This window comes from Trichosurus vulpecula, chromosome 7 (assembly GCF_011100635.1).
Source record: "Trichosurus vulpecula isolate mTriVul1 chromosome 7, mTriVul1.pri, whole genome shotgun sequence".
NCBI classification, from domain to species: domain Eukaryota; kingdom Metazoa; phylum Chordata; class Mammalia; order Diprotodontia; family Phalangeridae; genus Trichosurus; species Trichosurus vulpecula.
This window is the reverse complement of record NC_050579.1, coordinates 251444212-251463511: the sequence shown is the minus strand read 5'-3', so window position 1 is coordinate 251463511 and position 19300 is coordinate 251444212. Positions and strand designations below refer to the sequence as shown.

Below are 19300 nucleotides of genomic sequence, written 5' to 3'. Positions count from 1 at the left end.
CTTTTTCTAATTGACATATACAACACCCCTCTGTTATTTGTTTTAACAACGCATGAGAGATACTGATACCTTGATCCTGTGCCCATCGGTGGGTGGCCTGGACCCCTAAATGGCCGGCGGTCTGGTGGACCCATCTTGCTAAGGCTGGGTCATCAGTTGGAGTTGGAGTAGGGACAATACATTCAGTGGCAATCTTTGCTAGTCGATCCGCGTGTGCATTGTACTCACGTTTTGGTGTGGTCAGGGTTGTGTGAGCATCAACATGAAAAACTGACAAATCCGTAACCAAAGACATGTCCCATATATCTTCCCATAACTCTTTACCCCAAACTTGTTTGCCATGAATCTCCCAATTCTGATTCCTCCATATAGGCATTCACGTAGCTAATCCGTTAGCTACCGCCCATGAGTCAGTAAATATATGACACTGTCCTCCCTTCTCCGTTCTGATGGCCTGATGTACTGCCATCAGTTCAGCATATTGGCTACTTCTCCCTATCCCAGAACTTTCCAGAGTTCGCCTAGTACAGGGGTTATAGGCTACTGCTTTCCAATGTCTCTTCTGTCCTAAATATTTTGCTGTCCCATCAGTAAACCAAGCATGTTTCTTCTGTTCTACATTTAGTCCATCATACCCATTATTCCATTTCACTAAGGATGGCACCATCTGTTGCTTAGATTCAAGGGGTTTTTCATTGCTCTCAGTGCCAATGTTCGCCACCGATTCATGTAAAGCAGAAACTCCACTTTTGCCTGCTCTGGACCTATTCTGAATATACCACTTCCATTTGATTATGCTTGCCTCTTGTGCATGTCCAATTCTGTGAGAAGCTGGAGTACTCATTACCCAAGTCATAATTGGAATTCTCAAAGGTATATATTGCACTGCAGATGAGGGCAGTTTCCTTGACCAAAAGCCTAAAGGTACACTTCGGCTCTGTTGTTTTTGCCACAGACTCCAATTTGCGTAGTCATCTTGTACAGTCACTTGTAACTCCACTGGCCCATTTTGCATAGGCCATAAGTCCAGAGCTAATTGTATAGCAGCCTTTGCTTCCTCAAAAGCTCTACTTTGTTCAGGGCCCCAATCAAATTCATATTTCTTTCTGGTGACTTTATACAAGGGTTTTAAAATCTGTCCCACATGTGGGATGTGGTGTCTCCAATAACCAAATAGCCCTATGAACTTTTGGGCCGCTTTCTTATTAGTAGGGGTGGGAAAATCTTGAATTTTTTGTCGAGCTTGTGGGAGAATTTCTCGCAGTCCTCTATTCCACTGTATCCCCAAGAATTTTACAGTTTGAACTGGCCCCTCCCCCTGGCGTAGACAGGTTAACACCCAATAGGGTGTGGCTCTGGAGTTAACACCTCCCCTCAGCCAGCCCCATGACTCATCACACAGGAAGTTCTCTGATTCCTGGCGTGGTTGCTGGGCTTCCTGCCCTGGAAGAGCAAGCCATAGCATCCAGTGAGGCTCAGTGAGGTAAGCTGAGTCATTCAAAGGGTTACAGATGTCTCTCCTATTATTTAAAAATCCTGTTCCAAACAGTGGGAAAGAGGAGGTGAAGATAGGTTTCCCAAACCCCCCAAAATGAGAGAAGGAAAAGAATAGACGCAAGGCCCGAAGGAGTCACAGATGAGCAGAATAACTTTGACAATTACACATGGAACTTATATTCTTGAAAAGGAAAGCAAGCTTTATACAAATGTGGTACCAGAAGCGAGTGAGACACGCCACAGAGTATAAGTTTTAAATGGAGAATTTATTAGCCGGTGGCCATTAGGGGTTGCTACCCAAATCAAATGGCCCCGAGTTGGGGTGAAGGTGTGGCTTTTATAGGACATAGGAGGTTACAGAGGTTAATTATCTCCTGGAACTTACAGGCCAGGTCACAGGGTGGGGGGAACAGGAACAAAGGGTCCTGACTAATCAAAAGATTCTGACAGGTTATCCTTAAGTGGGATAATCTTATTGACATTCCTTGGTGGAGTCAAGGAGCCCCAGGGATATCTAGTAGACAGAAAGGGTCTGCCAGGTTATCCTTCAGTGTCCTATCTATTGACATTCCTTGGAGGAGTCACAAGGCCCCAGGGATATCTGCTAAATGCTGAAGAGGTCTGAGTCCATTCTTTCTGGGGGTGCTTGTCAGTAGCTAGGGGTTTTCTCAGGGGTTCCTAACAGTAACTGATTTTTCCAGTACCACACAATGAAAAATCAGTTTTATGTATTATCCCTTCTCTTTTACAGTGTGTATAGAAATGTTCACTTTATGTATTTAAGTTCAAGATTTTAAAAGATGGGGAAAATTCACATTTTGATGTTTATTTCAGAATTCCTCAATAGTTTTTATTCTTTTTCCCCCTAGCATCTTGCTCTCTACCTAGCCGTTGTTCCTTTTCTCCCTGCTTGGAGCGTCACCTTCTGAAATCATCATCTCTTCTGGATTTGTGTTTCTCTTCTCCCTACCTCTACCCCCTTTTAATCTTAGTACTTTTCCCTGAGGCTGGGTTGTTGTTTGGTTGGTGAATGAATGAAAACTCAGCCAAGCCCCTTAAATATGCTTCAGATCCTACCCAAATCATCTACCAGGAAAGTAGTACCTTACCCTGATATCCCTCCATCCACCTGCCCTACCTCCCCAACAGACATTCCTGTTCCCCTCGTTTTGTTGATCAGTCGTGTCCCGCTCTTGGTGACCTCGAAGATTCTCCCATTCTCCACTATCTCTTGAAGTCTGTCCAAGTTCATCTTTGTTGTTTCCATGACACTGTCTCACCCTCTGCCGTCCCCTTTTCCTTTTGACTTTATTCTTTCCCAGTGAGTCCCCATCTTCTCATTGTGTGGCCCAAGTATTTGAGTTTCAGTTTTGGTATTTGACCTTCTAGTGAGTAGCTTGAATTAATTTCTTTAAGTATTGACTGATTTGAACTCCTTGCTATCCAAGGGACTCTCTAACACTACAATTTGAAAGTGTCAGTTCTGTAGTACCTGTAAGTTTGGTTAAAGGAGGCACACAGACTAGGTGAAGTAGAATGTGTATAGATTTATTCCCTTTAAAGCTAGCGAACATGATCATGGAGTAAGAGAGAGAAGGTTTAAGTAACAATTCAGCAGCAGTTTATGATCTCCATATCAAAGAAAGGTAGTTCTTTGGTAAACAAGGCAATTGACCAGGTAGGGTCACTTAGAGATGCAAACGTCTCTAGCCCACGGCTCTGGTGGCCAGACTTTGTGTCACCACAGACAGTGAAGATACTCCTGGTCTTTGAAGTTGCTGAGGCAGGAAAAGGGGATTTTTAGAGTAGAGCAAAAGCAGTTTGGAGGCTTTAGATATCATTGGGGTTCAAATAATCTGAAAGGATTGACATTCCTGCTTCTGACTCCATGATCATGTTCTGCTAGCTTTAAAGGGAATAAATCTGTACAAATTCTATTTCACCTAGTCTGTGTGCCTCCTTTAACCAAACTTATAGGTTGACACCTTATACAGTAGAACCCCTGTTTACAAGTTAACCTGGTTTACGTAGGCTTCACTGGACGAGGAAAAATTTTTTCACAAAATTTGTCTTGCAGGACGAACAAAAATTTGCAGTACAAACATCATGTTTGGACTTGAAAAAAAAATCAGTGAGTCAAAACATGAAAGTGATTCCAAAAAAAGAAAAATAAGTGAAGGAGAACACTCCCAACGTTGAAATCCCTGATGTTCTCATGGAAAGAGATTCTCCTTCCAAGGATTAACTTTGGCCTAGACCAGGGGAAATGATGTGGAGAGCTCGATGCCCAATGGGAAGGGGTGCACTCACCCACTCTGAATGTATTTATTCCTGATTCAAAATACCAAGTTAGCTTAGATCCACAGGCTGGAAGGGGACTTGCTTGAACATGTTGCTGCTGTTGCTTCGAAGAGGACAGGCCTTCCCCCTTGCTCACTGGCTGTGGCCTGGGCCTTCCTGGTGCAGGCCCCCGCCCCCCTGCCTCCTTCCTGCCATCTGAGTTGAAGCAGGAGCCCTCCCATGCCCCTGCTGCTGCCTCTCCTGCCCTCATGACCTGACCTTCCACTCCAGCCCCTGCCCAGACCGGCTTGGCACTCCACAGTGTCAGGGCCAAGTGAAGAGAACAGAAGTGGTGTTCCGGGGTTTGGGGTTTTTTCTTTTGTCACTTTAAAAACCAAAAATGTGTGCTTGGATCCAGGCGACTTTTCTTTTTTAATAATTATTTATTTAATATTTTTAGTTTTCAGCGTTAATTTTCACATTATTTTGAATTACAAATTTTCTACCCTGCCCCCCACTCCAAGATGGCATATATTCTGATTGCCCTGTTCCCCAGTCAGTCCTCCCTTCTGTCACCCCAATCCAGGTGACTTTCACTGATTTAAATGTACAGAGATCCCAAATAAACCTGCATGTCAGTCACAGCCACGAAAAAAAGTTTGTTCTATTTTCCATGTATACTGTGTACTAACCATTGCTATTGTATTTCAGGTGCATTAGGGACAAAAAAAACTTACTTACAATTATAAATAATTATTTTTATATGAATATTTTTGAGGATGGGGTACCTACCGATCATCCGACTTTACATTATTTCCTATGGGAAAATTCACTTTGCAATATGAACAAATCGCATGATGAACAGAACCTCGGAACAAATTATTCCAACTCTCACAGCCATATATTGCTACTAGAAAAACCATAGCCTTGACTGTATAGACTTTTATCAGTGAGGTGATACCTCTGCTTTTTGGTATGCTGTCCAGATTTGCCATAGCAAGTGTCTGAGATTGTTTATATTTCTCCTAGCAACTTTAATTTCAGCTTTTGATTTATACTGCCTGTCATTTTACATGATGTACTCTGTATAAGAGTTATATGACTAAGGTGAAGTATACAGCCTTGTTGTACTCCTTTTCCAATCTTAACCCAATCAGTTGTTCCATATTCAGTCCTAGCTTTTGCTTCTTGGCCTGCATGCAGGTTCCTTAGGAGACAAGTAAGATGATCTGGTACTCCCATCTCTTTGAGGAGTTGCCACATTTTGTCATGACCCACACAGTCAGTGGCTTTAGTATAGTTAATGAAGTAGAAGTAGATATTTGTCTGGGACTCCCTTACTTTCTCCATAATCTAACAAATGTTGACAATTTGGTCGTCATTTCTTCTGCTTCCTTGAAAACCTGCTCTTCTGATAATTCTCAGTTCTCATATTGCTGAAGCCTAGCTTGCAGAATCTTAAGCATAACCTTGCTCTAGTGTGTGGAGTGAGCATAGTTATCCAATAATTTGAACATTCTTTGGCATTGCCTTTCTTTAGGGCTGAGATGTAAACTGATCTTTTCTAATCCAGTAGCCACTGTTGAGTTTTCCAAACTTGCTGGCAGTTTAAACAGCATCATCTTTTAGGTTTTTAAATAGTTCAGCTGGAATTCCATCACCTCCACTAGGCTTATTGCTAACAGTGCTTCCCTAAGACCCACTTGACTTCATTCTTCAGGATGTTTGGCTCTAGCTCAGCAACCACACCATCATGGTTATTGGTGATGTTAAGATCTTTCTTGTATAGTTCTTTCATGTATTTATGCCACCTCGTCTTAATCTCTGCTGCTTCGATAATTAATCAGCTTCCCCGTGGATATAGCTCTCTTACATTTTTTCACGTTCTTCTTTCTTTTTTTTAAATTATATTTGAATTTTATTTAACACATAAATACAAAAGAGAAAAAAGATTGCCATGTACATAGCAGAACATAAGAGGATTCAATTTTATATTGAAATTTCCACTTCAAGAACACCTGTATAATAAATACTATACATTATTTTCAAAGCTGTGTCCATCTTTTCTTTGCTTCCATGTATATTTTCCTTTGTCGTCTGCTGTGCACTTTTAACTCCTTCCCCCTTTCTTTCCCCACCTCCTAAGAAGGCTACAATTAAGCAGGGACACACACACACACACACACACACACACACACACTTCCATAAACATATGCCTGTGTACACTCAAACATTTATGTAAGACTCATTTATGCTTATTTCCACCTGTCATTTGTTTCTCTGTAGGTGGATAGCATTTTCCTTCATAAGTCCAAGCCTTTCCATATTTTTTAGATCTACCAGCTCATCATTGCCTACACCACAAAAATATCCTGACCCAATCACATTCTATCTGGGAGATTGTCTATGATAGTCTCCCCCCACCCCCAATTTTTCTGCATTCCTTCTATTCTTGGCTATATAGGTTTTATTTATAAAGGAAAATTTTAATTGAAAATAATCAAAATTATCCATTTTACACTTCAACACTGCTCTCACCTTATAATATGGCTTAAGGTCTGATACTGCTGAATCTAGATCCTTCACATCTTTTTCTCCTTGTTTCCTTGAAGTTCCTGACCCTCTGCTCTTCCAAATGAACCCTGTTATTATTTTTTCTGACTCAGTAAGGTAATTTTTTAGTAATTGAATTCGGATGGTATTACATAAATGGTTTAGTTAGATAAAAATTGTCATTTTTTTATTATATTAGCTTTACCTACCCATGCGCAATAAATATTACCTCAGTTATTTAGATCTAACTTTGTATAAAAGGTGTTTTCTGATTACATTTATATAATTCTTGTGTCTCTTTTGGCAGCTATACTCTCATAATTTTTTTATACTGTGTAGTTATTTTCTGTGTTCTAAAACTATTGATTAATGTGGCTGACATGTAGTGTAGTTTCCCTGTTTTTCTCTTTGGTTAAATCTGATTTTCACTTTTTACTATTTCTGAGATCATGATTATTATCCCTGCTTTTTTACATAATAAATTCTTCTTGTGACCTTTATTTTGTGTTTGTGTGTATCTCTCATTTTTATAACATTTCCTAAAAGCAACATATTGTTGTCGAATTCAAATTTTTAATCTGTTATCAGTTTTCATTTTATGGGTAACTTTTTTCCATTCACATTCTAAACTATGATTACTTATATTTTCCTCACTGTCCTTCTCATCCTGTTCCTGTTCCTCTTCAATCCTCTACTTTACTTTTACCTGCTGCCTTACCCTTCTGTTCCTTAACCTGCTCCCCCTCCAGGAATCCCTCCCTTAGCCTCTTCCTCTACCCTGTTGCCTTACCCTCTTGTTAATTTCAGAATTGAGATTTTTATACCCTTCTAAATAAATGATCCCATTCGGATTAATCTACATACCCTTCTATATCTCCCCCCCATCCCATTCCTTATACCTCCCTTATCCTTCCCCCCCTCCCCATATCCCCTTGCCCTCTTTTTTTTTTTTCTGAATCCGGAAGACTTTTATGCCCTTTTAGATATTGTCCCCTCTCTAACCCCCCGAGAACTACCCACCCTGCTCCCCCATCTAATTCTTCCGTATCAGTTCTTTCTCTTATACCTCATTTGTGTGAGATAATTACTCCTTTTACCTTTTCCTACATCGCTTTGCTTTTTAGAATCACATCGTGCTCTGCTCTACCCCACTCTTTCTTTCAAACTATCCAATTACTAACGATAATCTTGGACATACGGTTTACATTTTCATGTTAAAAAAAAAAAAGTAAACAATTGGTCCTTATTGAATCCCTTATAATTAATCTTTGATGTTTACTTTATATTTCTCTTGGATCTTGTATGTCAGATTTTCTACTTAGTTCTGGTCTTTTTGCAATAAAATCCTGCACGTCTGTCAATTCATGGAATGTCATTTTTTTTCCCCATTCAGGATTATACTTAACTTTGCTGGGTATGATATTTTTGGCCATAACCCCAATTCTTTTACTTTTTTATGTATAGTATTCTAAGACCTGCAGTCTTTTAGTGTAGCTGCTACTAGATCTTGTGTAATTCTAATTGTGGCACCACCATATTTGAATTGTTTTATTTTTCTTGATGCTCATAATATTTTCTCCTTAACCTGTGGGTTTTGGAATCTGGCTATGATATTCCTGTAGGTTTCCCTCCAAGGATCTCTTGTGGTGATGGGTGGAATTTTTTTTTTTAAATTTCTGCTTTCCCCTCTTGTTCTAGCACTTTAGGACAATTTTCTCCAATTATTTCTTGTATTATTTTATCAAAATTCTTTTTTTGATCTAGCTTCTGGGTAAATGTTTCACATTTTCTTCTGTTTTTCATTCTTTATATTTGTTTTATTGTTTCTTGGTGTCTTATAACTTTGCTGCCTTCCTCTTGCTCAATTCTAATTTTCAAGGAGTCATTTTCTTCCTTAAAATTGTGGATCTCTTTTTCCAATTGATTGACTTTCTTTTCATAATCTTCTTGTTTTTCTTGGATTGTTTGAAGTCTCTTTTGAGTTCTTCTATAAATTGTTTTTGGGCAGGTGACCCTTTGATGTTATTCTTTAGGGTAGGAAAGGCTTTTTTTTTTTCAGTGTCCTCCTCTGAAGATGAGCCCTGGTCTTCTCTATTCTCATAGTAACTATCTATGGTTAGGATTCACCTTTGCCTGCTCTTTTAAAAAAAATTTTTTTTTTAGCAGCTTATAATCAACTCTAATCCCGGGGTATGAGGGATGGTGCCTCTGGCCTCATATCCTTCTTACTGTTAATTTTTTTTTTTTTTTGAGCTTTGTTCTGGGCCCAACCTCTACTTTCCTTTCCCTCTCCAAGCCACAGTAGGGCCCCCTGGCATACTATGCTGGAAATGCTCTTGTTCCTTGAGAACCCTCCAGTGGCTATGACCTTCAGTTTTCCCCTCTGGCCTGGAACCAAGACCAAGAACTCAACTCTTCTGAAAGTGCCCACAGCCAGAAATATCCCCGCCCCACTGCTTCTTCACTCACTGGGCATGTGCTAGTGCCTTCTTGACCAGGACTGTGTGTCTTGATAGCACAGCTTGGCTTGGCGTCCCTTGTCAGTAGAGGCTCCCTCAGTCTTCCCCTGCTCAGATGTCTGACTCACCACGCTGTCCCAGAGGTGAAAATTCCTGTGTCTGAGATGGAGGCTACCTCCCAACCTAGCAGCCCCTAGGGTTCACAGCTTGCTGTTTCAGTGGATCTAGCCTGGAGGTGTTTACACTTGGCTCTTACCTCCTAGATCTTTCCTTGAACCAGCTTTCTGCCCCAACTTGTTTATTTTTGCTGCTCTACATTGACCCTGAGTTTCTATTTTGTCTTGTTTATGGAGGAAATCAGGAGAGCTTAGAATCTTCTTACCTATTGCACCATCTTCCCAGAATCCTCTCTTATTTCTGTGATGCTGTCTACCCCTGGACAAAAGCTCCTTTGTTTAGCCACAATTGCCCTATAAGTCTCTTATCTCCCTATTAAAATGTAAAATTCTTAAAAGGCACACACGTCTCCTTGTGATATTTGTTTGTAGAATACCTCACACTTTGGCTCAATTTGGTGCAGTTTCCAAGCCCCTATTTTTGCTATAGAAGTGCTTAGCTCTGAAACATCTTTCTAGCCAGTGAGACCTCAGCTGTAGGACTAAGAGCAAGTAGGCCTTAGGCAATATTATCTCTGATTTCAGAAGGGGTATGGGAACTGTGGCTCAAATGACACCTACAGGGCTAAGCCAGATGTATTGGAATGAAGTGGGCTAGGTCTAGTGATGTGAGAGAGAGAGAGAGAGAGAGAGAGAGAGAGAGAGAACGAACACGTGTGTGGCTTGAGACGAAAGGTTCCCCAGGTGAGCCTGGAACAGCTTTATCTTTAGGATCTTCCCTGGTACCCTCAATGAAGAATAAAACTTCATTGTAATCTAGTAGAGTAGCTGGCGTGGGGATCCTGACACCTTTCTGTTCTCTCTTCCTTCCTCATGACGCACATATGACCATGGCTAGATGTCACTTGGTCCTCTTAAAAAACAAAGGACAAACGACATATGACTATGGGGAAAGAAGGACAAGACAACGCCCCCCACCCCACCAAAGCTTCTGTGCTTGCAAGGATTCCATACCTGTCCTCACCCAGTGGCAATACTAGTTCAGGCCCAGAGGTGCTATGCTGCCAAACAGTGCTGCCATCTACCAGATCAGCCAGATGCCAAGAGACCTGCTGTTGTACAGCCATTGGGAGTTCAGTTTCCACTTGGAGCATCATATACCTGGGCTCTAAGAAGTATCTGCAGAGAGTATGGTTCCTTCCTGTACTAGGAAGTGGTAAACTGTAGTGGAGGGGTCCCTCTGAATGGCTCTAAAAGGGTGGTCTTGAACCATTCTGCGCTTAGCAAGCTCTCCTATAATCAGCACAACTTGGGAGCATATGCTTCACAATAATATTCCATTACCATCCTATCCCATGGTTTGCTCATCCAGGTCTTCACTATAATAAGTGTTGCTATAAATATTTTGGTGCATATGGAGTCTTTGTGGTTGTTATTGACCTCCTTAGAGTATATGTCTATCAGTGGAATCTGTGAGTCTAAGGATATAGTTATTCCTTCATTACCTTTTAAGAACAAATTAATCTTACATGGGGATAGATGCTGCTCTTTCTATGACAATTAGGGATCAAAAGAAAAGGTGTGTGTGTGTCTGTGTGTGTGTGTGTACATGCATACACCCTTGTAGCTCTTTTGATGCTGAGTACTTAGCTGATTCTGGTATAATTTTGTACCTTAGGTTTAATCCCTTCCCAGGATTCTCTGCTCTCTCTCCTACCCTAAAAAGCCAATATGGAGGGAGAAAAAGAAAACAAATAATATAAAATGCAGGAAATTTTGAATTAGCCAGGTTTAAATTATTTAATATTTTTGTATTAGCAACTGGGCCTTACATAAGGTCTGGAGAAGAGCAGTTGTTTTAAACTGGCACATTTTTTTTTAAATAAGCCAATATCAACTTAATGAAGTCTCACTATATTAAAATACTTAGATCTTTATGAAACTGTAATAGATTCTTAAATCACCTAGTTCACATAAATTTCCCGTGCTCTTTCCCATGCTCTTTAATATCAAAGCCATGACAGTGAGTGTCTTTAGTTTGGGGAATAGTAGATACCAGATCAGCGGAATGTGTTTTTGGCTTTTGTCTGAGGCCCAACTTCATTGAAACCTAGTCTAATTTATTTCAGACCCTAGACAGACCAAAATTAATGTGATAGTGTATATGCTTGACTTTCCCACTTTTATGTTTACTTATTGCTATGATAGGTAGTGATTTATAGGACACACTATTGTTGCGTGGGTAAAAGTGTAGGGCAATGCCAGTGTTTATGTGCAAATAATAAGTTAAATTTTTATCAAGTACCTTCTTTGCCTACTGTTTGGTTCCTTACCATCACCACTCCCCTTTTTTAATCTTGTAGGTACCCAAGCCATAATTTTTGCCAATTTTACCTGGCTGGTCTTGATTATATATTTGTCTTCAGTTGTTTGTTTTGTTAGAACTATTTTAACAACACATTTTTTTCAAAAGACTTAAGTTTTCCAAATTAAAAAAACAAATTCAGACATCTTTTTTGTAGTTTGACTTAGAATGAAAGAAATATTTAGTGCGTGTTATTGTCATGTTAATGGATTATTAGATGTTTGCTGTAATGCTACCATGTTAATTTATGCCTTGTAAATTAGTTAAGAGATATTATTACTGGGGAAATGGCATAATCTGCACAATCAGTGATGAGAAGTGAGCATCCTTTGGAATAACTTTTTTTTTCTTTGCTATTTCACACTTGCAAGTTTCCGTAGGTGTCAAGTCAACAATTTATTAAGCATCTATCATGTACCAGGCGTTGTGCTACAGGACTGTATAACTTAGGTGATAAACTAGGTTAAATAGTAAGCCAAATTACTTGAGGGAGTTTTGAATTCTGAACTTATCAGCTACAGTAGGGTGAGGCCATATGTGGCCTCAAAGCCACGGGTTACCCACCCCTAAGCTACAACATTCATTTCTGGTTCGGTTTATTTTTTTTGTGAGAAGCATTGAAGTTAGTTCTAGGCTGTCATATCTTTTGTTACTGCATTAACATTAATGAACTACACACAGATGTCTACAGTAATTAGTAGCTTAAGTAGTTTGATTCTAAACAGAAAAGAAGGATCTTGAGAGATCTTTTGGGTCCTATCAGTACTGGTCATACTGGATGAATAATAGGAAGAAAATGATTGATAATATGTGCCCAGTAATAATTTATGCTAACATTACCTGTGTTTGGTAGAGGTGCCAAATATTTGTATACTATCTAGAATTAAGAGTCCTATCGCTCATACAGAAATCAATTTTGCAGTAATTTAGAACTGTCAGTATTCATGAGAGAACTTCTTGTTTTACTTGCACCTTGAATTTGTGTGGATTTAGGAGTATGCATGAAGAAAGGAGAAACCTGTTGAATTATACCATTGTTTGTCTATGATTACAATATATAACAAAACAGAATTTTCTGTGTAGCATTTCTCAGGAAGTTGAAATAATCTGGTTGTGTAAACCAAGGAATCTTGACAGTTTGATTAAGGATCAGATAGGAAGCAAATTCTTCAATGAAAAGGCTAGTATACAAGGCTTTCTACTTTGGAAAGCTAGCGGGGAAGGGTGCGACCCATTGTCCAAAATGACTCCAGTCAAAGTAAATTTTCCTTATTTGTCAAGGAGCTAAGGTTAAACTTGTTTAAAATGTTTATTCATTTCAGCCCTATTTGTTCTTGCTAACTCTTCTTTGTTCTTGTTGAGGCTATTAATCGAGGTTAACATCCAGCCACTAAAATTTTATTAAGATTTTAATCGGAAGGTTAAAGCCTGATTTATGAATTGGCACGATATTACTAATGGTTTTGTCAGTAGTTTTTGTAAGAAACTCAGGGTTTGTGACCTTATTTTATAGGCCCAGAAGGCAAGGACCACCTATAGGTAGAGGAATATATGTCTCTCTAACTTATTATAGTTGGGAGTGAGAAGGGGGAGGCCAAGAAGGAGCGATAGAGATAAACCTACTCCCATTAAAAGGGGCCTTGATTTCTTTTTATTGATAAATGCTAGGGAGAATAAAACCCAAACAGCAAATTTTTTTTCTGAATATAAGACCATGCTGCTTGTTATTATAGTCTACCCCCCAAAAATCCTTGATTTGCGGTTTATTGCTTAGAAATTCTCTATGTGAAAGCTTATTTGTGACATAGAATCAGATATGATCTTCAGTTTAATTTTGGTAATGATGAAAGCTGGGTTTTTTACAGTTGTTTTGACCTTTCCACTTTGGAAAGCTGGTAGAACCCAAGATCTCTCCGAAATCTGATATACAAATGTGGACAGCAGTAGCATCTGCAGAGGTGATAAAGGCTTGTTAAAACTTTAATTTAAAGTAATAGAAGGAATAGAAGTGGTCACAAATAGTGAGAGTAATATTCCTTACAGAAATATTAGTGCTGCTTATAGCCTTTTAAGAGAAGCATTCCATCACTTTAGGTGTAGGACTTGCTATGTTTTTAAAGCTACAATATTTAGAAAGATTAGTGGTTTTGTAATTGTGGATACATTCTCCATTGATATAGATCACATCTCCATGTTTAATGAGCTGCTATACCTCCATCCCCACCCCAAAATTATCAGTTATTGCCGACCTTCTGGTAGCTAGTCTTAGCTAGGTTAGTCCTCATAGAACAAGCTTTTCATATTGGCAGAGCCTTCAAGAACTCAGTGGTACCTGCATACCATGATTTGATTGTCTTCCTATAAAACATCATTTGATTGTCCTGAATTTACAGTTCAGGCTTTTGCTTTAATAAAATAATGGAATTTAAAAGCTAGCTGTCATGTGTGTTTTGGATTGTGGTTTGATAGACTGTTCTGAAATTACTGCTAAACGTACTTCCCCCTACCCAACTTTGGTCTTTCAAACCCTTGGTTAATTTCAATGCCCCCCCCCCCCCCCCATGAATCTTTACTGATGTTTTCATTTGTAGGTTTTTGTGATGACATGTTTTGGTCCTTTTCTGTTCTACCCTGAAGCTGTTATAGATACAACTTTAGGGTTGAAAAAGAGAATTTATTTTTAAAATATTAAGAGAGTCTGGAGAATGACCAAAATATCTTTGAAGTTCTTCAAAACTACTTGTGTATTTCTTGCTTCTCTGCTTTTAAAAAAAGCTTTAAAAATTAAACTTGCAGTTTAGGGTACATGGAAAAGTATAAGTACGCTGACAAATCCAGTGGCACCATTTAACATCAAGAATAGAACTTAAGTGTGGCAAAAGTGACTCCTTTATGATTAGGCAAAATTCTAATTAGACTTCTCCAGTATTCTGATCTGCATCATTAAGACAGATTGGGGTAGATTCTTACTTATATGTACCAACCATTTTTTGGAAGCTGGAAGAGGGATCTGTGGGGAACATTCAGATCTGGAGAAAATATTCAATAAATGAAGAATATACCTAAGAAAACTCATTGGTTGGTCTTGTTTTGCTGAAGAGGGGGTCTGTCAGAACATTAAGTGTGATGATCTACCATTTTAGCCAATGTTTTATGCAGGGCACAGCTGTTTTTTTTTTCCTAAGGATTTAGTTTGTTTTGAAAAAGTTTTATTCACAAGTCTCAACTCAGACTTCATAGATGTATTCCTATAAAAGTTTAGTCTTGGTTAAGAATGCCTGGAGCCAAGATGGTGGCTGGAAAGCAGGGACTTGCGTGAGCTCCCCCCCAGGTCCCTCCAAACACCTATAAAAATGGCTCTGAACAAATTCTAGAACTGTAGAACCCACGAAATAGCAGAGGGAAGCAGGGCTCCAGCCCAGGACAGCCTGGATGGTTGCTGGGTAAGGTGTATCGCACGGAACTGGGAGCAGAGTCCAGCGTGAGCTGCACCCGGACCAACCAGACCAGGAGCCAGGCAGAACAGGCTCTAGTGCCCTGAATCAGTGGGCTGTGGCAGTTACCAGACTTCTCAACCCACAAACACCAAAGATAACAGAGAAGGTTAGTGGGAAAAGCTGCGGGGACAGAGTGAAAGGAGTTCACTGTTCGGCCACCACCCCAGGGACAGCAGAGGTGATGCAGCTCTGAAGCTGTTTACAGAGCTATAGGTGCAGTTGATTCTGGCCCTAGGCCCACCTGGTGGAGGAATTAGGTGGCGGATCTGAGCAGGAGTGCAGAGCCAGCTTAGAGCTGAGTCCTGTCCGGGTTGGCAGTTCTTGGGAGAGGAGGAGGGCTGGTGTGGCAGAGCTTGTTGTGTAGAAATAGCTCTGAAAACAACAGCATAGACCCTCAAGCTTGGGACAAAATACTCTTTACTCTACAATCAGTCATACCCCAACAAAAAAACTCAAGGGTCAAGTAGTTGTCTGGGAACATGGCCAGGCAGTGAAAACAGACTCAGATTCAGACTCGGATTTTGGAATCTTTCTTTGGTAACAGAGAAGACCAAAACATACAGCCAGAAGAAGTCAGCAAATTCAAAGAGCCTACATGAAAAGCCTCCAAGAAAAACGTGAACTGGCCGCAGGCCATGGAAGAGCTCAAAAGGATTTGGGAAAGCATGTCAGAGAAGTAGAGGAAAAATTGGGAAGAGAAATGGGAAGGATGCAAGAAAATCATGAAAAACTAGTCAATGACTGACTAAAGGAGACCCCCCAAAATACTGAAGAAAACAATACCTTAAAAAATAGACTAACTCAAATGGCAAAAGAGCTCCAAAAAGCCAATGAGGAGAAGAATGCCTTGAAAGGCAGAATTAGCCAAATGGAAAAGAAGGTACAAAAAACCACTGAAGAAAATACTACCTTCAAAATGAGATTGGAGCAAGTGGAAGCTAGTGACTTTATGAGAAATCAAGATATTCTAAAACAGAACCAAAGGAATGAAAAAGTGGAAAACAATGTGAAATATCTCATTAGAAAAACCACTGACATGGAAAATAGATCCAGGAGAGATAATTTAAAAATTATTGGACTACCTGAAAGCCATGATCAAAAAAAGAGCCTAGATATCATCTTTCAAGAAATTATCAAGGAGAACTGCCCTGATATTCTAGAGCCACGGGGCAAAATAGAAATTGAAAGAATCCATCGATCGCCTCCTCAAATGGATCCAAAAAGAAAACTGCTAGGAACATTGTCGCCAAATTCCAGAGCTCCCAGATCAAGGAGAAAATACTGTAAGCAGCCAGAAAGAAACAATTTGAGTATTGTGGAAACACAATCAGGATAACACAAGATCTAGCAGCTTCTGCATTAAGGGATTGAAGGGCTTGGAATATGATATTCTGGAGGTCAATGGAACTAGGATTAAAACCAAGAATCACCTACCCAGCAAAACTGAGTATCATGCTCCAAGGCAAAATATGGACATTCAATAAAATAAAGGACTTTCAAGCTTTCTCGGTGAAAAGACCAGAGCTGAATAGAAAATTTGACTTTCAAACACAAGAATCAGGAGAAGCATGAACAGGTAAACAAGAAAGAGAAATCATAAGAGACTTACTATAGTTGAACTGTTTTGTTTACATTCTTACATGGAAAGATGATGCATATAATTCATGAGACCTCAGTATTAGGGTAGGTGAGGGGAATGAATGAAAATATATACATATAGGAGAGAGAGAGAGAGAAAGAGAGAGCGCACAGGGTGAGTTGAATATGAAGGGTTGATATCTAAAAAAATCAAATTAAGGGATGAGAGAGGAATCTATTGAGAGAGGGAGAAAGGAAGAGAGAGTGGGGTAAAATATCTCGCATAAAAGTGGCAAGAAAAAGCAGTTGTGTAGGAAGGGAAGGGGGGGGCAGATGAGGGGGAATGAGTCAATCGTGCTCTCATCAGATTTGACCTGAGGAGGGAATAACGTACACACTCAATTGGGTACTTACCCCACAGGAAAGAAGGACGAAGGAGATAAAAAAGGGGGGACAGTAAAAGGGAGGGCAGATGGGGGAAGAGGTAATCAAAAACAAATACTTTCAAAAAGGGACAGGGTCTAGGGAGAAAATTGAATAAAGGGGGATAGGACAGGAAGGAGCAAAATATAGTTCATCTTTTACAACATGAGTATTGTGGAAGGGTTTTACATAATGATACACATGTGGCGTATGTTGAATTGCTTGCCTTCTTAGGGAAGGTGGGTGGGGAGGGAAGAGGCGAGAGAATTTGGAACTCAAAGTGTTAAAAGCAGATGTTCAAAAAAGTTTTTTGCTCACAACTAGGAAGAAGATATACTGGCAATGGGGCATAGAAATTTACCTTTCCCTACAAGAAAGTAAGGGAAAAGGGGCTGGGAGGCAGTGGGGTGACAGAAGGGAGGGCTGACTGGGGAATGGGGCAACCAGAATATATGCCATCTTGGAGTGGGCAGAAGGGTAGAAATGGGGAGAAAATTTGTAATTCAAACTTTTATGAAAATCAATGCTGAAAACTAAAAATATTAAATTAATAAATTTTAAAAAATAAATAAAATTTAAAACGTTTAGTCTTGAATAATTGCTTTGAACATACATATCCACTTAGAAAATTGTATATTTTAGCCATTTGTATCAAGTTTTTCCATGTACAGGAATGGGAAAACCCCAAAGTTTTCTAATTTGCAAGGTTACATAAGGAGTGAAAAATAAAGTAAAAGGTCCTGGGTGAATTTAATGGTTTTTTTTTTTTTTTTGATACTTTGCACATCAAGTCTAAGTGAGAGGGCTAGCATTCATGAATAGAGTCCAAGAATTCATAAGGATGCATGGAGCTCTACTAGAATACAGTGACAAGGATTGTTTTACTTCTCTGGCTTTTAGTTTTTTTTAAGGCCAGTCCAATACAAGATAATATGTACTAGAGGTCAAAGCATTGCTGCATACAGCCTGAAGTTACCCATTATTTAGTGATTTATTTCTAGGCTGGGAGGTATCTGTATGGCTGGTAGAATAATCATTTCTCTTTTTTTTAGCTTTAGGAAATTCGACTTTCCTTAGGTTAACCCTCCTTTAGCTGTTTCGGTTACCTCAAATTTCTAATCTTATCTTTGAGCCAGCAGTTATTTGTAATGAGTTACACTAATTCATTTGACCCTTTTAGGGCTAAAGGGCACTGTGAATGAGTTGAAAGTCAGAGGAGAAGATTTCTTAAAAGGGGGACCACCATGTGCCAACACAAGAGTCAGAATGAAGATAAGTTGATGTTCACACAACAGTATAGAATCTTAGAGTGTTAATGCTAGAAGAGGCCTGAGAAATCATCCCCTAGGAACCTGGGGTTCATGAACTTGTTTTTGTAAAAAATTAATAGCTATATTTCAATATAATTTTGTTTCCTCTGTAACTCTGTTGTATGTACTTAAAAACATTATTATGACAAGATCCATAAGTCTCAGAAGATTGCCAAAGAGGTCTGTGATACAAAAAAATGACTAAGAGCCCTTGATCTAGTCTAAACCTCCATTTTTCTGTATATACTACTCAATATCTTACACTGTCCTTTCCCACTTTAATGTATTTGTGCAGGCAGTTCCCTTTGCCTGGAGTACTCTCCTTCATCTCTGCCTGTTGGAAGTATTTGTCCTTCAAGGCCCAGATACCACCTTTTCAATGGTGCTTTCTGAGATCTCCACCAGCTAAACATAATTGCTTCTTCAGAATTTTTGAAAACCCTTTGCTTTTCTCCTTTGCCCTTTTCACCTTCTATTCTGTGCCATATTAGTGTGTATGTCATAGTGGAGTGCAATAGAAAAAGTACTGGATGTGGAGTCAAAGGTTGTGGGCTCAAGTTTTAGTGTACAGATCTTCTTCGGTCCTCAAATTCTTCATCCATAAATTGAATGTACTATCTATAGTACATTACATACATAAATGAACTAGATAATTTTAAAAGTCTCTTCCAATTCTGTTTCCCCTTTCAATTACTTGGAGGCATACAGAATCTCATTTCCATTTCTATATCCCAAGGGCCTGGTAGAGTACCTTGTACATACATACTAGGCACTTCATAAATACTTGGATCAAATTGCATGACTTCGTTAGGCCACTGCCCAGAGGCGTGAGTCACTCTGTGACCACGGGAACATTTCTTGCTCTTCCAACGTTCTGTGATAGCATTTGAAGAGTGTTACTATGTTTCTCCTGTTGTGTGTCATTACCATTTTCAGTAGAGAGCCTGCAGTGGAAAAAAAGACAGCCAACAGAAATCTTGAGCAACTATGTCAGAGATTCCATCTGTCCTCTGAGGCATCAAAAGAACTAGCCCTTCCAGGGACTCTGAGATTAGGAACTTATTTCATATGCTGGGTATTCTGGGCTGCATCTATTGTTTGGAGTGTTGGTGTGAAGTCACAGGCCTAGCTTTAACTGTTTAGTCCAGGCCAGACAACTAGACTACAACCGGACCGAACTCAACCCACAGTTGCCCTCATATCTGGTGTGAAAAGTCAGGGG

At 39.6% G+C, this 19300-nt stretch overlaps 1 protein-coding gene across 1 annotated transcript in view; it reads left to right on the top strand.

The window, feature by feature from the left end:
• The window catches only part of ZFAND3 (zinc finger AN1-type containing 3), a 293288-nt gene that overhangs the window by 135511 nt on the left and 138477 nt on the right, over positions 1-19300 (top strand). The window lies entirely within an intron of this gene.